Raw genomic sequence first — 10,462 nt, 5'->3', positions numbered from 1 at the left:
ATTTTTTGACACCCCCCCCCACCCCCTCGTCACACGGCGTCACAAAAAGTCAGACCCCCCTCAAATATGACGTCACAAAGCTCTGCACCCGCCCCCCCCCCAAAAAAAAAGCATATTTCCATTTTGAAAATAAAACATGCTTCAAATCGCTTTAAACTATTGTCACCGTAGTGCGTATTTAATGTGTCGCTGCACTCTGATGTTGTAGGAGAAAGCATTTATTAAAAAGTCTATTTAATTATGTAGAACGTGTTGTCTATATTTATTTAAAGTTGCGCATTTTGATGTGACGTCACATTTCTGAACCACCACCCCCCTCTTCATAAAACCTCACAAATGTCTGACCCCCCCCCCCCTCTAGGTGCGTCATGTCATTTATGGACGGCCCCATTGCACATGCCACTGCCTGGGCCCAGTCCTACGCAGATGTAACTCATCCCATCTCAAATTGCGTTGTCAGAACCCTTTTAAGCTACCGCAAATGCGTTAAAATTGGACGTGGCAGAGATTCTGTAAGCATGCATTGTAAATTATAAACGTGCCCATGCTGCAGAACAACATTTGTAGCATGGCAGCCAAACTAAAATGTTCTTAATTCTCAGAGCTGGAATTCAGTCTAGATCGAACGCAAACCCAAATGAAATACGATTGGTTATTGGCGATATCTTGGGTGGCTGGGCTAAGCACCATCGACTCCCTACAGTTGAGAACCCAGATACCTAGAACTCTGTGCTGTTTGATATTTGTTTAAGTTTGTTTAACGCATGGTATCTGTCGAATGCCACATAACAGCAGACGCGGTTATGGCAGGTGTTTGACATTTGATGGCATGGATTTCCAGTGCCTTCTGGCCGAGTCCTGTTGGTGTAAAGTATCCCCCCAGGCGAGTGCTATAATAGCATCCTATCACGTTATTTAAATGCTCACAGTGTTTAACAGCTGCTCTCCTGCCACTGAACAGAGGGAGGGAAGGAAACAAATTGCTGAACACTGGGATATTGATTGTGACGAGTAAAAAAAAGAAATCTAAAATGTGATATATTTCAAAAAGACATCTTTCATCTTATTCTTAGTTTTTTTCGGTAAAGTCACGTTGAAGAGAAACAACAAAATAATAAAATATATATAAACAATAAAAAACAATAAAAAATATAATATAATATACCGAAAAAACTAAGAATATGAATTACTGCAGTCACGAAAGCTTTAAATCAAAATCTTTCATCTTCTTTGGTTTTTTCTGTAAAGTCACGTAGAATGAGAATAAAATAATAAAATAACACAATAAAATTCTCACGACGTTTCGGCCACAACGCAAGCGGCCATCTTCAGGTGAAAGGTACAGACCTGTCGGGACGACAGAGCTTCAATTAAACGATGTTAAGATTCGTAGCGACTTTTAAAGTGAGGCACCTTGACAAAGGGGTTTCGTATTTAATTTGCCGATATGATCTATTGCCGATATGATCTATTGGCGGAGCAGCGGCACAGGGGTTAGCGCCCTGTGTTATGAACCCAGTGACCCGAGTTCGATTCCCTGCCACGACTAACATCACTGGCGATGCTATCTGAACTGGCCCTAGGAAATCCACCCCATTCATCAACCCATACCGCTTGATGCGCGGGGAAGTGGGTTCAAACAACTCTTACAACGGGCAAAGTGTGAGGAGGCCCTTTGGCAAGAAGTGGATTATAATCAAAGGGGCAATGGAAAAATCCATTCGAAATAATGAATGTCCTCTTGAAAGAAGCAGGGCTGCTGCTTATCTATAACAAACAATTGATGTCACTATTAAAAAGGAAGCAACTGCTGATAACCCTGAATTAACCCTACATTATTGGTGAAGATAATTATGATCACTATCAAACTTAGAAGGGTGCCTTAAGCTCTTAATGGCTATGTTTGAGTGCACTGGCACTTGTACTCAGACTTGAGACAAGGTTTTGGCAAAAAAGTGTGTTTATTAGATTAAAAAAAATACACCAGCCATCATGATGGGATCCTTCCAGAAAAGCAAATAAGTTCACTTCTTCTGCTGCAACGTCCATGTGGTATTTTGAGGGATCGCTAAAAGATTGGAATCCACATTAGTTATCAGGAAAGGGGGTCCCCTACGCATAATTAATGTAAACTCTCCTCAAGACTTAGTGACACGTTTCTTTGGTTGAATATAATAACTTTTATTGTAAAAATTGAAGTCAGCATTGGTTAATGCTCCTAACAAGCACTGGATAATGAACTGACCTAGTGGGTGAAATGTTGGTTCTATATATATAACAAGGATGCAGTATCCTAATATTGAAACCACTGAGAATGCCCCATCATTCTGTGCTCACCGATAACTATTTTACATTGCACGATATGTCGACTTTAGATTAATTATCTCCTGAGTAGTTTTTAAACCCATGACTTTACAGACTTGGTTCTCCCGTTTTAGTATTCTATTTTCAGGAGTATGGCTAACAAACGTCATCATGTCGATTTAAGTGTTTTGAGAACAATGTTTTGTTCTGAATATTCACTTGATTGATAAATTGATTATCTCCCTTTCCCAAAATTGTATTACATTGTATTAAACTCTTTAATAACATATCATCTTTGATAGTTATCAACAGCTGTGAACGAGGTTCTATTTCAGTAGGTGGTGCTAACCTGGTTTCAAACGTGTAGCAAGCTCGTGGCCACCAGTACACAGCTATGAATGTGAGTCATTTTTTTTAACTGTGGCAGTTGCAAAACGCATCTGTTGACAAGTAAGAGAGAGAGAGCACATACAGAATGGGCTGATCAATTAAAGCAATGCGCAACTAGAAGGCCAGATTAGATGCAGTGTGGAAGAGGCACTTGACACGACACGATTTAGCCATGGCATGTGTTTATTGAGGGATTCATTTTTTCAACACCGTAATACCAAGGCCACGATTACGTATGCAAGCATATTTGGCTTAATCAAGACAGGACTAAAGTTAAATGCAATTTAAGGTATTAAATATATAATCTAGATTAGGTTCCAGAGGCACTTGATTTTAATTATATACAGTATTAAGGAATGTTAATGCTGAACAGCTGCATGAGGCTGAATGTACAGGGCTCGAGTTACTTTCCTCGGAGACCTTGAGTTTGCTACGTCCTGACTACGATGGCATCAACAATGACACGATGCACAGCGGTGTACACTTTTGAAACATGGTGAGGATTGTTTAGGATTCCAGGGTGATTGGACGATGTGCTGTGCTGATAGCTTCATAGCCAGCATGTTAATGGAAAGCAGTGCATATGGGTCGGATAACCATGGAAAGAGTGAAAAGATTGGATCTCAAATCTGAGAACCTTGAACTGGGAAAGAAAGTGTTCTACAATACTCAAACACTCTCACTTCATTCATGATGTCATGGTCAAAGCTCCATACTATATAGACTAATTGGCCCCCTGCGGCCTTAATTTTGCCATGTTTATCACCGCTATATAATGTTTGTGCCGTACAAAAACGTAGCATATTGAGCAAATGTTTTACGAAAAACGTACCTTTTGAGTAAAAGGTATTTGAAACTTAAAGATCACTACGCAACAGAATAAAAGTTAAATTCACATGGTTAGCATATCTTCCACTCGCATCAGAACTAAAATGGAATATAAATGGGCTGTGAACCAACCTAACCTTCTTTAAGTGCTGCTTGAAAGAAGCTATTGTATCTGCATTGATCGCTGAATGCATTAACATGTTATTTGTACTGTACCCACATATCTCAGCAGACAGCATCTTTGTGTCTCACAGTTATTCCATGTCTTTTGCCCAAGCTAACCCACCAGTTGAAATGTGGAGGTCAAACACATGGCGCTCTTATTGAGGTTAAACAAAAGCCCAATGATGTGTCATCGCCACATTAAGTTCAATATTTTCTCAGTGTGCCCAAGCATGTCATTTGTTTTGTTAGGAGCTACTTGACACCGTTTGGTCGTTTTTGAATGAAAGCATGATGAAGAAATGTACCCCAAAAACCCTTCTTCATCTTCGTCATTTAGAACCCAACTCCCCGAGATAATTAAGCGCAATGATGGAAAGTACAGAGCGGCACGCTCTACCGTTTGGTCAAATCTCACACTGCACTTGCCAACTTGTTCCAGACACCTTCCGGGGCGGTGGAGGCGCTTGGCCTGATTTGTTAAAAGAGGGATGGTGCGGGTTGTAAAAATGTTTCTCGAGGGGTTGGGAGTGGAGGAGTGAGGACCTTGGCAGTGCTTCTTGTGGGAGAGATGGGACTCTGTGTGAGTACTCTATTTTATTTTAAGGAAGGCTTATTAAACGGGGTAGACGGTGCTATACACCGTGGGTTGAAGGTTACACAGCAGTCGCATTTTTTGGGACAATTTAAAATCAAACTTTTTGGAATATTAATGCCCTCTCCCACAGGACAAATGAGAAACAAGTGAAATTTTGCACAGCTAATATATCATCTTAATTACTATTACATGCAATTGAAAGTACATATTAATTTTATTATAGTAATTAAATCCGCTGTACATGAAGTGGAAAATTGCGTGTAGTTTGCAGAATAATAAATGTCATTAATTTTACCTGTAAATAAATTACATTTCTTTGCAGGTTTTGGAAGGAAGACATCCATATCAGGATTATGTTTGATGCAAGTATATGAATACCTTTCTCATGTTGGCTGTTGGTAAAATATGTTATATGCAAGTTAATATTATTATCCCGGCTCAGAACTTATTGTTTATTGTTGTACATGTCTACAATGGTTCAGAAAAACACTCCGACAAGCCATTAAGAGTTTATTCTCCAGAAGGGGAGCCAGACAAAAGTGAATTCCACACGGATATAGCATCCGGGAAAGTTGTCTGCAGCTGTGCTTCAAAGAGTATGCTGGGCATGATGAAATAAATTGAATGGAACATGTTTGACCAAAACATGGCTAAGTCACGTAGAAGGGAAATAATGAAATAATAAGAATAAAACATAATAAAATACAATTCTCAACATGGCTGCTAAATGCAGACACACAATGGCAGAGGTCTTTGAAATATTTAAATTGTCGAAGTCATGTAGAAAGTGTCTTTTCCAAGCCAAAGTGTTTGCCAAAAATGGAGAAGGCCTCTTTGTATGAAATTAAATTCCGGTCTGATTCAATAGATGCATTGGTCTATCGTGCACCACTTGAAAAAGGCCACCATTGGAGTTTTTAAGTGGTACACACTTGAATAAAATAATAATACGCAGTGATCAATGAACTAAATTGTATTTCTAGTAGTAAAATTAAAAGGAAAGGCAAGGAATATTACATTCAAAAGTTTCAGTAGAATATCCATTACTTGATCAAATATGTTGGAGAAATTTAGACTTAAAACTTTCGTGACTGCAGTAATTCATATTCTTGTTTTTTTCGGTAAAGTAACGTATGAATGAAAGCATGATGAAGTATAATTTGAAATATCATATCAATCCTATGGGTGATATTAAGAAATTGTATTACATCGTCATAGAATATGTCCTCTAGGAATAGTCTCTAACAGTATATGGCAGAAGTGTTTTATAAATAGGATGCTATTGCCAACACCCTGCTGATGTTAAATATTATTATAATGTCTGTAGGTAGCATAGAATTAGCAATAAATTATGGCTTTGGCTTTGCATCTGCAGTTCTTGGTCTGTAATATAAAGTCAAAGATATATGGTCTGCAATGATACCCACTGGGAACCTGACAAAGATAAAGATTCCCCGTATAGGCTAAACAGACTGTTGGGGCAAGTGCTGTTAGTGAGCAGCTATGAAGGCCGGGACGGCACAAGAGGGGATGGGTGGCCAGCACCACATCTCGTCGCCTTTGTCTCCCAGTGGCAATGTTTTTACACATCGCACGAGGTACTCAAAAGAGGCTGTGTCAACCACAACCGGTTCAGATAATTGTCGCTGGTGTTAGCCGTGAACAGGAATCGTAGCGCAGCACGCTAACCGCTCCACTCCCGCTCCCCACTGAAGCATAGTAAAAATGTAATATTTATTTCCTAACAAAACTGACACACGAGCAATGCGACTTTTCTTTTTAGGTATCTGCTAAAAACATTTTAAAATGAAAGGGATTGCATTAGCACTGGTGCAAAATTACAACCCTCCTCCCCCCCCCCACCACCACCACAATGTTAGTCATTAAGAGTACGTAATCGATTAATACCAAACAATAACAATGTATAGCGCTTTGTAAATCCACTGTTGGATAAAGGCTTCCTCGTGCTGTGTCAGTTGTGGGGGTGGTCTGGCCGTACAGTTTCCCCCCCATGGCGGGCAGTGCAAGTTGGTGAAGGGAGGAAATCCGCGACTAATTTAGACACCACTTTGTTACTGCTATTAACTCGGGCTGGGAATCACACTCGTGCCGCCAAGCTTCGTAGTGCTGTTTGCGAGCCAACTCCTTCACCATTGTACCCCCAGTAGGCGATATGAAAACGCATATTCTGTCAGGCTAACGCTTTAGGCTTAGGAGAATTCAAGATTGTTGACTGATTTAAAGTTGGAAAATGCACTTCGCATTGCGGCGCCTTAACTTTTTGCGAAGGTTGACATATGAACAGTAAGGTTCTGCAGCATTAGGTGTGGTCTCTAACTATTAAGTCAGCCTTTCTGCACACTCTCTTTACTCCGAAGAGGGATAATAATCTGAAATATGAGCTTAGTATTATTGTTATGGGGCAGTGTTCATATTAAACGTGGTGATTTTGTTATAAATATGATGTTAAAAAGGCATGTAACGTATAGCTCAAATGTAATCTATTTATTTCTTGAAGTTACCAGAGTCATTTTTGTATATTGTACTGAATTGCACATATACATTACATGGTTACCTTGGTAAATTTTCCATTTTTCTTTTAAAATGGACACATTGATTCCTTTTTCCTTTAAAAAGCCACAGCATGGAGAATAATGTACACATATCTATGATTTTTTTTCATCAAAAACTCCTTTTGTCATTGCTTTCATTGGCCCAGCTTCAGGAATATAATTACTTGACATTAAAAGGGAAAACTAAAAGTGCCCCACATAGAGCATTATATTTCCACTAAAATACAATGCACTGGGCGGCGTTAGGCTTTACGATGTCTCGCGACACAGGACTTCACTCACTTTGGCGATCCACACTTTCGTGCAATAGATTCATCCCCGTGTGTCATTATACACGCCCCGCTGTGGTCTTGAAGGGTTGTGTCAGGCTTTTGGCTGCCTATGACTTTGTGTAACGTGCATTACATGCAGCTTTGCCGCAGCAGGAGATGAGGTATCCACAATGTGGGTGCACGAGGGCGTGAAGGAATAGGGGGACGAAAGGGCGCAGGATGTCACGGTTAAGGTTCATTACCAACGAGACGTTTCCCAAACTGAGAAACGGCGTTTTCAAATAACATCTCAAGAATGTATTTTGAATGCCCTCCATGGACAAGTTAGACCACATCTCTGTGCTTTTTTTGGGCATGAACAAAGGGTAAAAGTTGTACGCGTGAAATATGGGTCCTTAAAATGTGATCAACGTTTGAGAGAAAAATATATATCGTAAAACTGCACCACAGCTCTGTATAATACAGCACATGATTTAAAGTGATCTTAAAGTAATCATGTATTTATCTTGTGTAATTAGAATTAAACAGTCCTTTACATGCAGTATGACACGTCCTTATATTGTTCTCATATCCAGATACTCAGCAGCCACCACTTCTGGGAGAATGTCTTCTTAATATATTACGCATCCCCCTCATCACTGGAGTCATATGGGTGAGGTCTGCATGCACTGGTGTGTTCCGGGGAAGTTACAGGGGTCACTGGTCAGTGCCAGGATGTTGCTGCATGTGCTCCCGATGAATAACAAAATAATACGTTTGTTCATGCGCCCATGTCCTGGGTTAAACTGATCAAGCTGGAGTGAGCTTGTGAACTGCCCTGTTGTAAACTTGAGAGCGTTTACCTTGGCCTCAGCTGTACCCAGGTGCTGGATTAAACTGTGGTACGAAGTTGTTGATAGCCAGCGCTGAAGCTGATTGCATGTGTGCCGTTATAGCACTCCGACACACACTGGGAGTCCAGTAAAGATGAAGACGAAATAAGTTTACTTGAATTTGTATTTCCCATATTTTTATTTGGAAAAGTTAAGCAACGATCTATTTCCCCCCAAAACTTGTTTTTTTTCTCTCTCTCTCAATTTAACTGCCCACTGGCGACCAGTGTGCTGCTATTTACGTCAGTTGTTTTTGTAGTTTATTTAATTTTTCGTCTGCTATTGAATGTAGTTTTGAACTTATTTAAACTTAAAACATCAATTCATTTACGACCTATTTTCAATCCACTGTTGTCAGAAGGTCGTGCTATGCCTGGGGATTGTTTGACCATACTACACCATTCTGATCGGTGTGGGTTGGTAAAGAGGGAAAGGGACGTGGTGGGGAGCGAGGGGTATAACTGTTTAAATCATTCAAGGAAGGGGGGAGAAGGAGTGGGGTCAGGATTTTACTTGGGCAGGACACTCGCTAAAAAAGACGATGACCGATAGACGGAAATGATGATTGAATGGCAGCCAAGGAGGGAATATAGCCAAGAGGACGACCACTGCAGAGGTGGAGCGATAACATCACCTCACGTGCAATTGCAAGGTGGATTGGGGGATCAAAGGGCCATAATGGATGGCATCAGTGTGGGCATACATTCATCCAACGTGAATTAATAATGGCTGATGATAATCATACATTTTTATCGTATTCTTGTGTAGCAAATGATAATTGTTTTAAGGACGTACACATGTATTCGTCCCATCGATTCTACCCCCAAAAAATCCTGTTTATCGAATACATTGGAGCATTTTTTTTGTTACTTTCATAACCTCGGTATACGTTTTTCTAGATATATGAACATTGTTAAATGTACACTGCAGCAATGCTGTATTTAGCTCGGTTGTGCAGCTCGCAATCGGAAGGTCACGAGTTAAAATCCTGGTCGAGATTTGACTTTTCCCTTCTTAATTTCATTCGAGTCAATCAAACGAGTGGCATATTCTGAGGCATCGGCATGTTTTGTCTTATGAATAGATTGACCATTGGAATGTGGAATATACACCATTGGACTCAGAGCAATAGACAGGAGATAAGTGTTCTGCAATGTGCATTTAAGCAGAAAACTACCTTTTTTTGTTCATACATCTAATGCTGTAGATGAAACGTTGGCACTTAAATGCATACCTGCACTGCGTCTACTGGCTCGTGACAATACGCGAACATTAACAAATTAGCCCAAGTGTTCTTTGTCAGAAATCGACAGGGTTCACCTTACCTGCAGGCCTTTTCACGAGCACTGTTCCCACTCATCATTATTGGACTCTAATGAGATGTGCTACCCCAGAGGCTATGTATTCGGAAGTATCCACTTGCTCGTGTGAAACCTTATAACCTTTATATGATGCAGGCATTCTCCAGTGCGGCACGATTCATCGCACTAATGGGTGGCTCGCGTTTAAGGAATGCAGGAGAAAAACCATTGTTCCATAATTGGGTGTGACAACGTTGCACTGATATAATCTGCCGTCTCGTCTGCAGGAAGGAAAGTTTTAATTCATGCCTCGCTAATGAGTCTTCCGGTGCCACTATAGGAAAAGTCAAGAAGCTCCAAATGCTCTGAGTTTGATGTTAATGCTGAATGCAGATGCTTGACTTCATTGGCCTAATTATAGGTCAGCATTTGACGTGTTTAGCATGGCTAGTGATCACCATTCTTTAACATCCCCGATGGAAGGCTGTGCAATATTTACCAAGGTGTTTAATTCAATGTGTCACGTGGTAGTTGGTTTTGCTCTGATTTCTATTTGCTTCATTGCACGTACTTTCATTTATTTACCTTACTCTTGCCATGTTTGGTGACTCAGATCATTTTTTGAAGACGAGACTATTCTGGTCTCTTCAGTTCTCACCTAATTAAACAAAATACACTTGAAAAGGGCTTTGATGTAAATGACTTCAGATGTCAAATTTTAATCCAGAGGTCACCGGTTCGATCTCCCAGCGTGGCAGTTGAAACAATGGTCAATATTTGTGTTGTTACTTCCCCCACCTTTGTCCACCCAGAAGTATGCATCAGCACATCGCCGATGGGCAATCAATCGTCCGATCGCGTTTTGGTGGGATTAAATGTGGCTACTCCCTAACACATGCAAGATTTCTGACTCGTGTGGAAGAATAGGCCAAAATGCCCCCTTCGGGGTGCTGTCTGGAGCCCCGTCTAGTGGAGGCTCTTCTGCCACCGTTGGTGTGAACAAGCAATTGGAGGGTTGCACCTTTAGGTAACATCCCCTGCAAAGGGCACTGATGTAAATGGTATGAGATTTCACATCGTAAGTGTGACAATGTTAATGGCAAAATTAATATAAAAAGGGAACATTAATATAATTTTTAAAAATCAGTGACACAGGAATATT

The sequence above is a fragment of the Petromyzon marinus genome, chromosome 14 (genome assembly GCF_048934315.1).
Source record: "Petromyzon marinus isolate PM22_M1 ecotype Great Lakes invasive population chromosome 14, UKy_Petmar_22M1.pri1.0, whole genome shotgun sequence".
NCBI classification, from domain to species: Eukaryota; Metazoa; Chordata; class Hyperoartia; order Petromyzontiformes; family Petromyzontidae; genus Petromyzon; species Petromyzon marinus.
Note: the sequence above shows the minus strand (reverse complement) of the source record.